The sequence below is a fragment of the Haliaeetus leucocephalus genome, unplaced genomic scaffold (genome assembly GCF_000737465.1).
Source record: "Haliaeetus leucocephalus isolate CR32 unplaced genomic scaffold, Haliaeetus_leucocephalus-4.0 Scaffold0, whole genome shotgun sequence".
NCBI lineage: Eukaryota > Metazoa > Chordata > Aves > Accipitriformes > Accipitridae > Haliaeetus > Haliaeetus leucocephalus.
The window spans coordinates 4,520,205-4,538,615 of NW_010972436.1; the positions used below are offsets into that span (position 1 = coordinate 4,520,205).

Sequence of the window (18,411 nt, forward strand, 5' to 3'; positions counted from 1 at the left end):
CTTTACGAAAAACCTGCTCCTGTGCCAATGTAACACACAGGAACTTATTTAAGAATAGTTCTTCCTGCTTGTAAAGTGAAAGGCTCCACAAGAGACACCCCCCCCCAAAAAAAAACCCAAACAAGTGCACTTCTTTTTCCCCTACACTTCTTGTTCCTGTCTTGGGTTGTTCTCCTCCCCCAGGTCCAGTTCCCTGTTACCGCTGCCCAGATCAGTGTGTGACCTCTACCAGATCTCCCTGAAAGGTTCAGAAATTATTACAAAGTCATTTTTATAGTTATTATGAAGCATGCACTTAGCAAGCTGGAAATCTGTCTCCATTATCTTTTTATGACACTAATGTTGTTTGAGAAACTTAGACAGTAGTTTCTAAAGTGGTTTTAATTGACATCAGGGCTGATCCTGCCCTTTCTGTTTCTGATCCACCCCTTCTGTTCATCCATATTCGCGCACTTTCCCTTGTTTTGTACTGTCATGTGCCTTTGTGATTACAGAGAGAAGAATAGCTGTAACTCAGATCAGCTCCCTCTCTTGGGTTTTCTTCCTGGATGTTGATGGTCTGAATGGCCAGAGCATGGCAGCAGTGATAGGGAGGCAGGACTATTTGTACCAGTGCATACTGTAAAGAGTCGAAATACTTTCAAAACTGTTTGTTCAAACTGAAGTGCAGACAGAAGCAGAAACACCAGCAATGTGCAAACTGTGCAAAGCCCACAGTTGTTTGGGTGCTGGAGGCAAGGCAGGAGTACACCAGCACCACTGCGTTAAAGTCAAAACAGTTTTCAGGAAATTTCCCTTGTAGCCCAGCATTATTTTATCAGCTATGACTCTGACAGTGGTTGTGCATTCAAAAGGGGATGGTGGATGGAGCACAGACTGGAGGATGTAGCTGGGTGGAGTGGAGGACTGCAGATACAGAGCAGGCATCACAGCACCATAGGCAGCACTGGCTGCTGTAAACTGCACCCAAGCTTACAAGTACCCATGCTGAGCCATGTACAAAGGAGTATCAAACTATATCAGGATGCATACTCCCAACGAGTAACTGATACAGCAGCTTCACCCTAGTCCTTTCCAAAAATGTAAGCAGAACTGGTACCTGAGTCTGGGTCCAGTTTTAATCTCATTATGTGAACAAACAGATGCTATTCCAGTGCCTGATGCTAGGCAAGCAAGACTAGGTGGAAAGACAACTAACATCACTGTCCAACAGGCAGTGAAAGCACACAGGTGAGCTTGCATTTACTAGAGGGCAAAGACATGCAAGCTCTGCTACCCTGGCAGTCAAAAAGCAGCAGTGGGGCAAGAAGGTACTGGTGAAAGGTGTTTGGTTTAGCTGCAGGAGGCCCAGCAGGACTCTGGTGAGAACAAAATCTACCAACTTGGCACAAAGCTTTTTGAACAAAGACAGTCTTGAAGTGGAGGGGTGGTGAGAAATATGCCTAATGTAGTCCCTATCCACTTGCACTTTGGGAAAGGGTGATGCTTAACAACAGTCTCCCCTTCCTTCCCTCCTATATCGCATATCCTGTTGCATCATATTTTGTAATAGACTTAAAACTTACTGGGGGACAATCCATGGACCAGATTTTCAATTGCTGGCGGATATGCAGAAACAATACTTTATCAATAGGGTTGAGGAATTCATTAGAGGATTTAAGTCTTAAGGTCTTCTGAAAATTTCAACAGGCACACATAGCTTTAAAAATCCACTCTGGTGTCAGCCTGTGTACTTGTATAATATCCTGCATAGCAAGAAGCATGTTCTAATTGCATTAAACTACTCTCTAGAAGATCAGAAGGGGAATAAGAGCAACAGACAAGAAGTGAGAGAAATGGAACAGTATTTGTATTACAGTAAAAGAAAGAAGCATCTCTGAAGCAAGCACCTAACAGCTTAAAGAACAGCCATAACTAACAATATACAGTAACAAAAAATATACCTCTATAAAGAGATGAAATAAATATAAAAGACTCCCTTTTCAAATGGTGTTTTGTATGAAAACATATTGTATTGCAGCAGAAGGGTGCGAGGCTGGAATGTTCCAGGAATCAGGGATGCTGAAACCACCTACTCTAAAAGGCACATAATCCACCTATGCAATAGCTTGCTCATTTTCAGGATGTAATCAAGTGTCTGTGTAACATCAAAATCTTATTTCCTTAATCAATTAGAATGGCAAACTGTATTAAAAAAAAAGCCCAAACCTTTGCATTTTACAGCCCCATGTCCCATTGAGTCCATTTTGAAAACAGAATACTGCTCTCAGGTCTTCAATTCTACGTGGACAAATTTAAAAGTCACTTCCATTTTTAAGAATGCAACTTATTTAAATAGAAAGATGAATGATTCTTTATCAGAAGCATCCTCAATTGTAGGGAATTGGGGCCACAACATACAATTACTGCATCCTTTCTTGGACATTTCTTGGAGTGCCCTTGGTTACAGCTGTTTGGATACAGCAGCTGGGTGGGCAGCTTGGAAAGGACAACAGGAATCATCAAACAGAGAGTAAGCAGACACAGGCAGTACCGGTGAAAATAAAGTATACAATAGCTAAAGCAAGGCATGATTAGGGTGGACTGTCTGGCTTTAGGAATGTGAAAGGATATATTTTCACAGTAAGCTGTGGGCAGACTGGTTTGGGAATATTTTTTTGTTCAAAGTTCATACTGAGGTTTTAAGTTTCAAAAAGAAACTTTTTTGAACAACTCCATTTAGCACTAATCCAGTTTCCTTTGATCTGCATGTCAACATTACTTTGAAGACGCTACAGCATGCTGAAGACACCCAGAAAATACTGCCTGGTTTTGCTAGAAATTGTATTATTCATACAGAAGTTATGCCCAGGAAAAACATGATTTTGGGGGTTAGGATTTCTTCCCTTGCACCCATGAGTAGATGCTAAAATTGAGAACCTTTGTATATTTGCAAAATAATAAAGGACATAATTATTAGTAACTCCTCATGGCTACCCTGATACCACAATGTACAAAACTGAAGTTAATTCAGTATACTTTTAAGGCTTGTGACTAATTTAGAAGAAACTTGACTCATCTCTTCTAGAAAACCATACGAATAGCTAAAACAGAAGTGTGTGTGTGTGTGTGTGACAAAATCGATCTTTAAGAAGGTGATTGGTTAATTTTTTTAAACTCTGGTTCTCCATACTGCTTCCTCACTCATTGTATATATAACAGAAATACATGCAGAAAAAAATCAACAGGATTTCTGAATTGAGCTCAGTGAGACCGAATTTAAAAGGTATTTCTATGAAATAAAAGACCAAGTCAATAGGCACTTTACATTGCCTTTAAAGTAAAATTATGTGACTGTTTTGTAACCTATTCAGGTTTGCTCATTTTACATTGTAGTAACATCCAGGGTAACCGAGACTAAAACCTCCAAATTATCTCTTTTTAGTTAAACATTACAACTAAGTATTTCATACCAGAACATGCTGCCTAACTCCCACTCCAGACAAATGAATTTAGCTTTCTATTCCTTATTAAGTAAATAAGGATAAACCTCAGGCTGCTTGTTTATGAGAAAGTCTGGATTTATGAATTTGAACCCCCCCCCAAAAAAAACACAATCCCCCCCCCCAACCCTAACCTCAACAAATAAATAAAACCAGAAAAAGCCTGAATTACAATTACAGTTATACATTTATTTCATTGCCTGAAAGGATGCACAAGAAATCAGGCTAATATCACATAGCAGGAAAAAATTTTAAAGTCATATTACAGAAAAAAACCCCACAACATTATTTTAAAATACAAACTCTGGAAAAAAGATACCTAATTCAGGATTAGTCTATTCCATTATGGACACATGATAATTTGAAGCACTGAACCAATCACTTCAAATTTTTGACTATGCAGAAGTCAGGCTAAAAAACAGGGTCTGAGCCATATAGTAGAATTTATGTAAGATACTCATATTGTTCTCTTCTGTGAAGCTCCACAGCCCTCTGGCCCAAAACCAGTTGTATGCAGAGGAGGGAGAAAATGGTTGGTTGTGCAACCACATCATCTGATACAAAGCAAGCACTTATTTACATTGGAAGGAACCTCTGGAGGACAACTGCTTCGATCCTCTACCCAGGGCAATCTTCAAAGCCTCAAAGGCTGCTCAAGGCCATTCTCAATTAAGTTCAGAGTATCTCCAAGGATGGAGAACCCACAGCCTCTCCAGGCAACCTGTCCCAGCATTTGACCACCCCCATGATGTAAATCTTTTCCTAATGTCTAATTGAAACATCCATTGCTGAACTTTTTCTGTTGTCTCTAGCCCTGTCACCCAGCTCCTCCAAGAGTCTGGTTCTGTCTTCTCTGTACCCTCCCATTAATTGAAAACAAGATCCTCCCCCTAGTCTTCTCTGAACACTGAGGACACCCAGCTCTTCCAGCTTCTCTTTTTACATTATGTGCTCCTGCCCCTTGATTATCTTGGCAGTCTTCCTCTAGACCTGCTCCAGTATGTTAGAATCTCTCCTATATTGGGGAGTGCAAAACTAGACACTGTTTCAGATGCTGTCACACAAATGTCAGCCAATCTGACAGAAATACTCACTTCTCTCAGCTACTGGCTTCATTCTTGCTAAGTAAAGGCACACTGCTGACTCACATTCAACTTGGTGTCCATAGGGGAAAGTGATGTCATTTGTTGCAATGTCACTTTCTAGCCATTGGTTCCCAGCCTGTACTACTGCGTAGGGTTATTCTGTTTCAATTTTCAGACTCTTGAATACCAGGAGGTTCTTGTCAGCCCATTTCTCCAGCTTGTCGAGGTCCCTCAGAAGAGCAGCCCTGCCCACAAGCACACACAACTTGGTGTCATCAACAAGCTTGCTGATGGTGCATTCCATCACCTCATCCAGGTAGTTAATGAAGATTATAAATGCAAAACTGCACTATTTAATCTTACTGAATACTAATTATCATGTCCTGAAAAGGCTAAAGGACTTCCAAGTGGTTTAATTTTAACTAATTAACAGGTTGGTAAATGGGACTTTACAAAGAACTTGTATTTCAATACACAAGCCACCAAATAAAGCCTCTTCAGTATTTTTTTTTTAATGGGCAGTTTGTGCTTGGTGACTCATTGCAATAGCTCCAATGAAAGATTTCTCTCCAACACATCCTTCTAAATATGGAGAACTAAATACATAAAGTATCTGTGTCAGTGACTCTCAAGAATTCAGGGAAAAGGGCCTAAATTAAGAGCCACTGTATATTTGTACTGCAATACGCTACAGAGCTGTTAGCAATGTCTCAGTACTGCAGGCTGCGTATCTCCATATACAAGCTTTCAGAGAACTCAAGTAACTGGAGTTCTTTCATAAAAAAAAAACGCTTTATCTCAAAATTGTACATAACTCACAGTGCTTCATAGCCCTAGATTATTTGGTATTACAATTTTGTAGTAGAACTATTTCTACAGAATAAATGTGTTATGGGTCAGATCATTGCTGAAGAACCACAAGTTCTGCTATCATAAAGTCTGCTATATAGCCATGTCTCAAGGTCTGAGCTTTAAAACATCAAAATCCTCACCTAATGGGTACAGAGATAACTTCAACTATTTAGCAAATGTGAATGAAACTGCACCAGTCAGTAAGTTCTTTAAAATGTTAAAATGTATAACCTGCATTATTAGCACAGCTGGAACTTTGGTCTTCATAGTTTAGTGGCTACACACTTCTGCAGTTTCTTCAAGACATTGATGAAATTCACCATTTTGATAGACTAACAAGAAATTTTCTGGGCTCTGCTCTCCCAGGACATTTCTATAAATCTATCTGTAGTCTTTCAACATAGGAGAGAGTTAACTGCAGATTAATACATTTGCCTGTCCCCCAACTGCTTAAGAGATCTAGAAAACAGCAGAGCCACCTGGATTTAAAAAAAATCCTAAAAAAGTAACAATTCTGCAAGTAATTTACACAGGCAAGGTTAAGAAAAAGAACATTTAAGAGGAAAACTCTATTGCAACAGCATTTACAGGTTGCTACTGCTGAAAATTAGTCCTGATGTACATCCAGCCTTGCATATATTATTTTTATATCTTACACACATAGTAGCTAATAAAAATACAAAAAAAAATACAGAACTGCATACCACAGCAATACAGTAACAATCAAACCCTTAGTACAGGGAAGAGTTCATTAGTAAATTACAACAGCCCTAAAACTCCTATTCTTAAGTCTACGATAAAATTTTAATAGAACCAGTATTTAATATAATGCTAGTGCAAAAAACATAAACAAGTATACATCATGATCTTTTCTCATAATATTTCAGCTATTTCTCTAAAGGCTGGCTTACAATAGAAAATATTTCAATTATCATTATCAGTGCTTCATCTGTGCATCCTAAAACATACACTCTTGCTTTTTAATACAGTAAGACTTTGAGTTTCTAAACAAGAACTTTGATAGAAATATACCATTTTAACTTTGCCTTCAAAATTCCTATTAGAAATTCATTTGAAATAAAAGGCGGGGGGGGGGGGATTGCTATCCCAGTTAACATTTGTGAAAGCTCCTTCAAGAGGACATCTTAAGTGGACTGTAAACATAGCTCAAACTAATAAATATAACAAATACAATTTTCTCCACTAAGTTATTTGATTTGTAGTAATTTACAATCAGGACCAAAACAAGCTGCACACAAACAGGACATGATGTTCCTACAGTCACTTAAAGTACCTTCTATAAGAACAAGCAGGGCGTGTTTTTAAAGCAGAATTATATTTACAAACTAGAAAAATCCAAATCTTTTCTATGCTAAATTCCAAGAAGAGTGATCATCAGGTGAACTACTTGGGGCAGAGGATCAGTTTCCAGCTTATGTTCACATTTAACCACAACTGAATACAGAGTATATAAAACAGTCGAGAAATATGCCATTAGTATATACATAATTAGCATTATATATATTAATTTTAAGTGTATTTTCCCAGAAATAGCTTTGAAACCTTCAAAGCTGTACCTTTCCTCAAGTCATCTTTCATTAAAAAAAAACCACACAGAATTATGTTTTCCTCTCTGTAACCTTTAATTATATGTGAATTACAGTTAAATCTTAATTCACATTGGTATTCACATAAAAACTTGCCCATTTGACTTCATTTTCCCTTAGTTTATCTTACTTCTTGCCAGTGCTTTGCTTCACAGCCTATGCAAGACTATGTGTCTCTTCTTATGTTTTCATCTGCCAAGAACTGTTTAGAATTTCTACTTGCACAGAAGTGCCAAATCATTGATGGTGGTCAAAAAAAAAGAACCAAACCCCAAGACCACAGCATGTCTAAACAGGTGTCACCCATCCAATTAATTTCATGAGACAGAGGCATCAGGTAAGTATAACTCAGCGTACCAGCCCTTATCACACCAGATGATGCTGAAGACAATCCTGACTCCATAAAAATGTTCTGCAAGAGCCGATCAAAGCTAGAAACCATTCATGTCATCAACAGAAGAAACAAACCTTTGCTTCAAGAGGTACAAGACAACAGTGCAACACAAAACAATAATCAGAAAAATAAGGAGGAAAGGCTAGAAAGAAGAAAAGCAAGAAAAATAAGAACAAATATTCAGAAGCTAGAGCGCCATCTCAGTAAATACAGAGGCAACATCAACGCAACACTAAGAACAGCTACTACAAGATATCGCACAGACACTGTATAGAAGAGAAATAACACAAACCTCAAGAGTAGTAGCCATCATGGTTCAAGGATATAAACAAACCTCTTATCGGTAAGTTCTACTTTTGTTTACTTGCATAAATGGAAAAGGATTTAAAAGCATCAGATTTAAATACACTACATGATGAAGAAAAAATCTGCCTCCAGAAAATGCATTCTAATACCTGAAGTTATTCCAGAATTTGAAAACAAGCAACGGACCTTTTCTTTAATAAGCATTTATTATCTTCCTGCCTTTGATAATGACTCCTGAAGCCCCCCCCCCCCCTTAAATATAAGAACTTACTCCACACTACAGAAAAATGGCCCCAAATTACAAACATTTCTTAAAAGTTGTATGTAGGAGGTATACAAGTGGTGATTTACTTTCTTGCTTGATAGAGAAAATAATCTACAACCAATTGGTCTCTTTGACAACAAAACGACTCTCTTTAGGTTCTTTTGGTTTTCAAAGCCTATTGTCCAGTTACTAGAAGTCAAGGTTCTTAAACTGACTTGTATACAGTCTTGCAGATGGTCCAGAAATTGATCATTCTTCATCTTTTCCTCTAAACTGTGCTTTATTTCAGAATGCTAAAGTGAGAAAGGGTTATGCTTATGCCTTACAGACTGTCAGCTGTAAATATAAATGGAATAGCTCAGATAATTCCAGCAAACTTAAGGATTCACTCAAAATACCACAGTGACTTGGAAATGCCTAGACTGAATTTTTGACCACAGCCTTTATTATACAGCAAGGACTAACTGGTTCACAGCAGTTTAAAAATACTCCTTTAAAATGAATATACACCATTTGGCTACCACATGGCAGTCCTTATTCCATGGAACTTGGTGACTGCAGTATTTCCAAAAGTCTTTTTGGTTTATTTACTCATATGCTTCTGAGGTGCTATTTTCACAATAAAAGCGTATGTCAAAATTGAATATTTATTTGTTGTTGTTGTTATTTTTGTTGGAGAGAAAAGGAAAACCTAAATGCAGCAAAGAGATACAGAGAAGTAGCAGCCAACAACTAAGTTTCTACTTCCTGGAACGCTATATAGCATGACAGACTACACCACAGAAGTTGAAATCAGAATCATAGAATCATTTAGGTTGGGAAAAGACCTTCAAGATCTTCAAGTCCAACCATTAACCTAGCACTGCCAAGTCCACCACTAAACCATATCCCTAAGCAACACATCTGTCTTTTAAATACCTCCAGGGATGGTGACTCAACCACTTCCCTGGGCAGCCTGTTCCAATGCCTGACAACCCTTCCAGTAAAGAAATTTTTTCTAATATCCAACCTAAACCTCCCCTGCTTCAACTTGAGGCCATTTCCTCTTGTCCCATCACTTGTTACTTGGGAGAAGAGACTGACACCCACCTTGCTACAACCTCCTTTCAGGTAGTTGTAGAGAGTGACAAAGTCTCCCCTCAGCCTCCTTTTCTCCAGACTAAACCACCTGAGTTCCCTCAGCCGCTCCTCACAGGACTTGTGCTCCAGGCCCCTCACCAACTTGGTTGCCCTTCTCTGGACAGGCTCCAGCACCTCCATGTCTTTCCTGTAGTGAGGGGCCCAAAACTGAACATAGCAGTCAATGTGCGGCCTCACCAGTGCCCAGTACAGGGGAACACTCACCTCCCTGCTCCTGCTGGCCACACTATTTCTGATACAGGCCAGGATGCCGTTGGCCTTCTTGGCCACCTGGGCACCCTGCTGGCTCATATTCAGCCGGCTGTCAACCAGCACCCCCAGGTCTTTCTCTGCTGGGCAGCTTTCCAGCCACTCTTCCCCAAGCCTGTAGCGCTGCATGGGGTTGCCGTGACCAAAGTGCAGGACCCAGCACTTGGCCTTGTTGAACTTTATACAGTTGGCCTCAGGCCATCGATCCAGCCTGTCTAGATCCCTCTGTAGAGACTTCCTACCCTCAAGCAGATCAACCCTCCCTCCCAACCTGGCATTGTCTGCAAACTTGCTGAGGGTGCACTCGATCCCCTTGTCCAGATCATTGATAAAGATATTAAACAGAACTGGCCCCAGTACTGAGCCCTGAGGAACACCACTTGTGACCAGCCGCCAGCAGGATTTAACTCCATTCACCACAACTCTTTGGGGCCCAGCCATGCAGCCAGCTTTTTACCCAGCAAAAAGTATGTCCGTCCAAGCTATGAGCAGCCAGTTTCTCCAGGAGAATGCTGTGGGAAACGGCATCAAAGGCTTCACTAAAGTCTAGGCAGACAACATCCACAGCCTTTCCCTCATCCACTAAGCGGGTCACCTTGGCATAGAAGGAGATCAGGTTGGTCAAGCAGGACCTGCCCTTCATGAACCCAGGCTGCCTGGGCCTGATCACCTGGTTGTCCGGTATGTACCATGTGATGGCACTCAGGATGATCTGCTCCATAACCTTCCCCGGCACCAAGGTCAGACTGACAGGCCTGTAGTTGCCCACATCCTCCTTCCAGCCCTTCTTGTAGATGGGTGTCACATTTGCTAACTTCCAGCCAAGTGGGACCTCCCTGGTCAGCCAGGACAGCTGATAAATGATGGAAAATGGCTTGGTGAGCACTTCCATCAGCTCCCTCAGTACCCTTGGGTAGACCCCATCTGGCCTGACAGACCTGTGTGTGTCTAAGTGGTGTAGCAGGTCGCTAACCATTTCCCTTTGGATTATGGGAGCTTCATTCTGCTCCCCATCCCTGTCTTCCAGCTCAAGGGGCTGGGTGCCCAGCAAACAAATGGTCTTACTATTAAAGACTGAGGCAAGGAAGTCATTAAGTACCTCAGCCTTTTCCTCAGCCTTTGTTGCTCTTTCCCCCCTGCATCCAATAAGGATTCTCCTTAGCCCTCCTTTTGTGGCTAATGTATTTATAGAAACATTTTTTATTGTCCTTTATGGCAGTAGCCAGATTAAGTGCTAGTTGGGCTTTGGCCCTTCTAATTATCTCCTTGTACAACCTCATCCTTGTAGTCCTCCTGAGTTGCCTGCCCCTTCTTCCAAAGGTCATAAACTCTCTTTTTTTTTCCTGAGTTCCAGCCAAAGCTCTCTGTTCAGCCAGGCCGGTCTTCTTCCCCACCGGCTCGTCTTTCGGCACAAAGGGATGGCCTGCTGCTGTGCCTTTAAGATTTCCTTCTTCCGGAATGTCCAGCCTTCCTGGACCCCTCTGCCCTTCAGGACTGCCTCCCAAGGGACTCTGTCAACCAGCCCCCCAAACAGGCCAAAGTCTCCCCTCCAGAAGTCCAGGGTAGCAGTTCTTCTAACCCCCCTCCTTACTTCTCCAAAAACTCTATCACCTCCTGATTGCTGTGCCCAAGCGGCCTCCATCACATCACCCACAAGTCACGAACAACAGGTCCAGCAGGGCACCTTCCCTAGCTGGCTCACTCACCAGCTGTGTCAGGAATTTTTCTTCCACACACTCCAGGAACCTCCTAGACCGTTTCCTCTCTGCTGTATTGTATTTCCAGCAGACATCTGGTAAGTTGAAGTCCCCCTCAAGAACAAGGGCTGGTGATTGCAAGACTTCTCCCAGCTGCTTACAGAATATTTCATCTGCCCCTTCATCCTGGTTCGGTAGTCTGTAACAGACTCCCACCACGATTATCTGCCTTGTTGGCCTTCCCCCTGATTCTTATCCATAAACACTGAACCCTATCATCACCATCATTAAGCTCTAGACAATCAAAACACTCCCTAACATACAGGCCTACCCCACCGCCTCTCCTTCCTTGCCTATCCCTTCTGAAGAGTTTATAGCCATCCATTGCAGCACTGTGGTTGCACAAGTCATCCCACCATGTTTCGGTGATGGCAACTGCATCATCCTGCTGCACAATGGCTTCTAGCTCCTCCTGTTTGCTGCCCATGCTGCATGCATTGGTGTAGATGCACTTCAGTTGGGCTATTGATCGCACCACCTTTTGTCGGGGGGGAAGAAGCCCTGACTCCTACATGATCATTCTCAGGCACTTCCATGGTTTCTAACACATCAATAATCCTTGCATCTTAGCTGCTGCATGGATCTCCATCCCCTACCCCCACTGAAACAGCAGATCAAAGGACATCGCTAGCACACTGTCCCTCAAACATTGGTGTGCTGCTCCCAGGCTTATCTCTAGCGAGCCTGGTTTTATTCCTTTCCCCCTTCAGATCTAGTTTAAAGCTCCTTCAATAAGCCCTGCTAACTCCTGTGCAAAGATCCTTTTCCCCCTCAGAGAAAGGTGTACCCCATCTGTCGCCAGCAGGCCTGGCGTCATGTAGACCAACCCATGATCAAAAAAACCCCAAATTCTGCTGGTGACACCAGGCTCAGAGCCAGGCATTTATCTGCTGTCTCTTCTTGTTTCTTCCCTCATTATTCCCTGCAACTGGAAAGACAGAGAACACTGCTTGTGCTCCTGATCCCCTAACCAGTTGTCCTAAGGTCCTGAAGCCTCTCTTGATTGCCCTGAGACTTCTTGTTGCAACTTCATCACTGCCTACTTGAAAAATCAATAATGGATAATAATCTGAGGGCTGTACCAGGGTAGGAAGCTTTCTCTTCACATCTTTAACCTGGGCCCCAGGGAGGCAGCAGACTTCCCTAAGAAGTGGGTCCGGTCTGCATATTGGGCCTTCTGTTCCCTTCAGAATGGAGTCTCCTATGACAATGACCTGTCTTTTTTTCTTTATGGGAGCAGTTTTGACACAGGGCATAGGCTGACCTAACCTCAGTGACACCTCCATGCTAGATGAACCACTGTCCTCGTTATTGTTTGGTTCCACTTGCACAGCCTCATACCTATTATGCAAGGGCACCTGGGAAGGTGGGGTAGTCACAGAGAAGACGTGCTTGCTGTGCCAGGCAGGAACTCGTCACCATTGCCCACTATCCCTTAAGTCACTGTGTTCAGCCAGGTAGAGTGAGGGTAAGAAAACCTTTGTATCATGTATCCTCTAAGTTCTTCAGGTACGTCAAAATGGTAAGCACAAGCCACTGGGAAACTCCCTTAAATAGGGAAAATCCCCAAGAGATTTAATAAAGTCTGCTCCAATATAGAAGCCTGCCCATAAGAACTATTCTATACGTAATTAATAATACACTGCCTCAGTTGTCATGATGTAATATTTAAACTACACTAACTTACTGTCAAAGAATAACATTACTATACTGCAGGCCGTGTGCAAACATTGATTCCTAGGTGCAAGTTTACGCACCAACATAAAACTTACTTTTAGAGAATTCATTTTGGCCCCTCATTTTCCTTGTCAGTACAGAACTGAACAAGAAAAGTTACAAGAGGAACTCTACAGCCAACACTGTCACACAGCTGCACCGTAAAGCCACCTGAGCCAGGAAGGATGCCAGGCATTCAGCAGAGAGGCCCTTCTATTTCCCTACAGTAATCCATTTACAACCTGTTACTATATTTTTACTGCAAATATCCTTCAACAGTCAGAGTTCAGAATTTATGTGCTTTAAAATATAAGTCAAAGCAACACCACTAAATGAAAATATCTCTTAAGCAACTCCAACAAAACTCCTTAAAGAAAATTCAAGGATACTAGCAGTAGTACTACAAATTAGCTTTAGGTCAAAATTAGTGTTTGTTTTATCTAAAAACATGGTGATTCTCTTGTTTGGAAAACAGGACAGTTAAGGATACACATAAAAGTGAATTTGAAACATTAATCTATATAATATATGAGATTTTTGCAACTTCTGAAAATTACTTTCAATTACTAAAAACAAGAATACAGGAAGAGGATCACAGAACTAACAAGGACTCCCTCAGATCACCTCTGCACACCAATAAGAGAAAAGCCTGGTTGATTTTACACAGGCATTTATTTTATTTCTTTTTATTTTCATAGTACAATTTATGGTTTGTAAGACTAAAAACAAAGAAGCAGAAAGTAAGGACGGTACTTTTAACAAAGCATGGAGGCTAAAGGAAATTCAGAAAACATTTAAAAAAAAAAAACAAGAAAGCAACTGACTAGTATCTATCTTTCTCCAAAGTGATTTTTGGACTAATACACTGAAGATATCCCACTATTGCTACACTTACTTGTATAGGACTCCACTTTGAGTATTCTTTGAGATGAGACAGATAAATAGATACACATATACAAACATAAATTATGACAGTGTGGAATGGAAAACATACTATTTCACTGATACTAGAAAAGACAATCTAATATCTCTAAGAAAAAAAATAATAAAAAAATCACAGAATCACAGAATGGTTTGGGTTGGAAGGAACCTTTAAAGATCATCACGTCCAAGCCTCCTACCACCGGCAGGGACATCTTTCAGTAGGTCAGGTTGCTCAAAGCCCCATCCAACCTGACCTTGAACACTTCTAGTCATGGGGCATCTACAACTTCTCTGGGCAACCTGTTCCAGTGTTTCACTCATTGTAAAAGATTTCTTCCTTATTTCCAATCCAAATCTACCCTCTTTCAGTTTAAAACCATTGTTCCTTGTCCTGTCACTACAGGCCTTGCTAAAAAGTCTCTCTACCTTTCTTATAAGCCTTGTTTAAATACTGAAAGACTGCAATAAGGTCTCCCTGGAGCCTTCGCTACTCCAGGCTGAACAACCCCAACTCTCTCAGCCTTTCTTCACAGGAGAGGTGCCCTCTGATCATCTTTGTGGCCCTCCTCTGGACTCACTCCAACAGGTCCACATCATTCTTAAGTTGGGGGCCCCAGAGCTGGACACAGCACTCTGGGTAGGGTCTCACCAGAGTGTAGTACAGGGGGAGAACTGCCTCTCTCAACCTGCTGGTCACGCTTCTTTCTATGCAGTCCAGGATATGGTTGGCTTTCTGGGCTGCAAGAGCATATTGCCGGCTCCTGCCCAATTTTTCGTCCACCAGTATCCTCAAATCCTTCTCCGTAGGGCTGGTCTCAATCCATTCATTCCCCAGTCTGTATTGATATTGGGACTGCCCCAGGCCAGATGGAGGACCTTGTGCTTGGCCTTCCACAATGACAAACAAAGACTATTTTTACTGATTCCACTTAAAATCTGGAAGACATTTAACGGTTCTGAAGAAAACTAGCAGTTTTTAAACATTAGGTAGACTTCTCCAGCTTGAACTTTTAATGTAATGTAATCTTGCATGAAAAATCCTCTGCCCTTAAAATTTACACATATGTGTGATTTCAATAACACTCCAAGGAAAAGGACGTGGCATGTATTTTGAGAGGAGGGAGGGAAAGCAGTAAAAGTCTTGGCTGATGATGATGGTGTTGAAAACACAACTTTCCCTATCATTTTGAACATTTCAGAATTTCCATGGGGCTACTCTTCAAGCAAAAATCTCTTTTTGCTATGTATCATTATCAATTATGCAAATACAGTGATGTGATTAGAAACATAACTGGTTCAGCACACCTATTTGTAACCTCCAGCTTCCCAATTTTCTTTCTTACTGGCACGAGCCACCTTAGCAAAGGCAACAAAACTTCAACAGTGACAACTGCAGAGAGCAACTTCAAGTTTTCGGATTCCAACGTGAAGTTAATTAGCTAGTCAGGTAATGATAACTACATGACATCTAAACAGCAAAGTTAAAACAAACATACCCCAACCCCCCCCTCCACCCCCAATAAAATACCCCCCCACCCCAAACCACACATACACAATAAAAAAAACTAAAAATCAAACAACCTAAAAAAACCCCACCCCACTAAAAAAAAAAAAAAATAATCTCCACAACCCTGCTAGCCAAACTAGTTAACAATTAATAAACAAAGCTCTATTACTGAAACAAAAAGCAATGTAGTGCTAATCAATCACAGCAGAGGTGTCATAGACCAGTGGGTGAGAAACTGCTCAGGACAGATTAAGTCAGCCGTAGTGTTAACAAGGTCTTATATATTGAACAAAGAGTAATGACATTTTCTAAGACCATTTTTTTATAGTTGTTCTACTGAACAAAAGCTGACAGCTGTAGAAGGCATTCCCTTTAAAATTTACATGTTTAGTTTCCTTTAATTTTCTGGAGTGTGTATGCCTGATAGGAACATATAACAAACAGACGTGTGTAAACTTACACACAATATGTAACTATGTCTAGGAAACTCCATGTTTTTTCAATAAGCCTAATCACATACTTACATATGTACATACCTAGCACCATCTAGATGTGTATGACACAAGTAAAAATTAGAGGGACTGCATAAAACTTACCGATACTATTATTATTACAATAGTGCCACTGTTGGGTTTTTTTTTTCTTTTTTTTTTAGTTAGTTTTTATTCATAATATTCTGCTGATGCATATATATATATGAAGACAAGGCACCACCAACATTGTTTAGCTTTTTAGTAGATTTCTAGTAATATTTTTATTCAGGAGTAATATATTGTGTTATTAAAATATTTTATTCTCTTGTTTAAAGACTAAACTAAAATTTGTTAAAGAAGGAATTGCTTGAGTACACAGAAAGTCCTGGAATTAAAGTTTCCAGAAGCCTCTCCTATAATTTGGTCTCTTATTTATTCTTTCCATGCCCAGGGAGACAAAAAAAAAGTTGCTACAAATTTTACCACTTCAGTTCTGTGTAGACACCTCAACTAAATAAGCCACATGTTCTTAGAAGTTGAAAAATGCTGTTGCTTTCTGTACGACTAAAGCCATTTTTTTTGTTTTCCAAGGAAGAAGAGTATTTTTCCCCTGTACCCAAGAGAGATTAAAGAGAAATTAAGCCACCACACTTCATATTGAAAATCAAAGAGATGAAAGTAAGGAAAAAACACTCATACGTGTAAGGAAGAGACAGTCTCTTCTCATTGCTAACCTCTACAGCTCATAATTCTCTCAAAAGTGGTCTCTCTCTTTAGAGAGTGTACTTAAATTACAGTACACCTACTGATGTTATGTCTGCAACTAAAACTCCATTTCTGGAACCGGTAAGCACAGGAATGCGCTCAAAGACGAAAGCACAATCAATGGTTAATAATGATGGAGGGGTCCATGTGAACAATTTAAGCTGTGGTATTAGTGCCTTACCCTGCAGAGCATTTTTTTGTGACTCCACACAGCTCTGCATGCTATTTGAACTGTAAATAGAAGACAGACTGAGCAGTCATGAATTAACAAGGTTGTTCTTCATTTTTAAAAGTCGCCCAATTTCCAGTATGTGTTCAGACCTGCCTGGGAGAGTGATACTGCTACTTACATAAAACTGTTACAGACAGTACCAAGACTCAAATTTTTCCTCTGAGGGGAAAAAAAAAAAAAATTAAAACACGAGATCGTGAGCGTTCAATTTCATTCAAGAAAGACTGTTTAGGACAGCATTAACCAACCTGGAAGCAAGGTTACGCTGTCACAGCTCACCCAGCAGCATATATGCTCCCACTCCGGCCACTCACACTTTTTCCCTTTTGCCTTCAAGGCAGGATTTCCAGGCTACGAACAAGGCGGGCATAAGCTCAACAGCGGGAGCTGGCTGAAGCCAGGCCATCGGGCAGCTCCAAACTTTCCGACGGTCCCGGCCGAGGGTGCCCCGCCGCCCCGGGGTTGCTGCTGCCGCTGCCGCTGCCGCGCTCCCCCCCCCGGCCGGTTTCCGGGCGAGACCCCCTCCCTCCGCCACCGCAGGGCGCGGCGCCCGGCGAGAGCCTGGGCCGGAGGCGGCCTCCCTCCCCTCGTAAAAACCCAGCCCGGCGGCCCGCCGCCTCCCGCCATTACGCTTCCCCCCAGCCCCCTGCCCACCGGGGCCCGCGCTGCCGGGGGCCGTCCCCACGCCGGCAGCGCCGCCGCGCCCGGGGCCGGCCAGCCTCGATAGATAACCTGCGGCTTCTTTACCTCGGCACGCCGGCGCTCCCCTCTGCTCTCACCTCCTCCGCTCCGCTCCCCTCGCCTGCCGACGGCGCCGAGGCGCCCCCGGAGCCGCCTCTCGGCCCGCCCCACCCGCGATGCGACGGGCTGCCGACGCCCAGACGTGCAAAGTCTCCCGGCTGCGCCCGCGGCCGGACTCGCCTCGCCCTCCCGCAGCCCCGCGGACCCCGCCCGAGCCTCCCCCGGCGGCGCCGGGATGGCCGCCAGAGCCGCGGGGCACTCACCGGCTCCTCACAGGGGCTCTCCCCGGCCCTTCCCGGCGCCTCCGCGCCCGCCACCCAGCGCCTCCATTTGCTCAGCGGCCGCTCCTCTCCCTCTCTCTCCCCCGTTCCGCTCTGGATGCGGCGCCCTCTGGAGTGCCCGCTCCGCCGGGCAGCCGGGGCCGTCACTCGGCGGCTGAAGCGGTGGGGAGTGCCCGCCCGGCGGCGAGGCTCCCTCCGCGCAGGCAGGGCGTTGCGGCTGCCGCCGTCTCGCTGCCCCTTTGTTCGGCGGCGGCTGCTGGCGTTGTGGCGGCGCTGACGGCTGCGGGCGGCGCTCCCCGCGCCCGGGCGGCCGCTCCACCTCAGCGCCTCCCTGCCTGCCAGCAGCGCCTCATGCTCCCGGCCCGCGGCGCGGTCTCTCTCCCTCTTTCTCCGCCCGCGGTCAACGACCGGCGGCAGCAGCAGCGGCGGCGGCAGCAGAAGTTCAGGCCGCCGACCCGGAAACTCATCGGCAGCCGAGGCCCGCGGGGCTCCGACGGGAAGCGGATCCGCCGAGCCGGGGGAGGGAGCGGGGCGGGGACGGGGCGGAGCGGGACGGGACGCGTCTCTGGCGCGGGGCCTGGGCTCCGGGCGCGGCGAGGGGATGCGGCGGGGGGGGGGGGCGGCCGGGCCACCGG

At 43.4% G+C, this 18,411-nt stretch overlaps 1 protein-coding gene across 5 annotated transcripts in view; it reads right to left on the reverse strand.

Moving 5' to 3' along the window:
* Nucleotides 1-18,015, reverse strand: part of ANKIB1 (ankyrin repeat and IBR domain containing 1) — a 97,130-nt gene extending 79,115 nt beyond the window's left edge. For all 5 annotated transcript variants that reach the window (XM_010572488.1, XM_010572321.1, XM_010572244.1 and 2 more), the window contains exon 1: nucleotides 17,759-18,015. The gene's annotated coding sequence lies outside the window, so the exon portion shown is untranslated. The remainder of the gene's footprint in view (nucleotides 1-17,758) is intronic.
* Nucleotides 18,016-18,411: the final 396 nt, after the last annotated feature.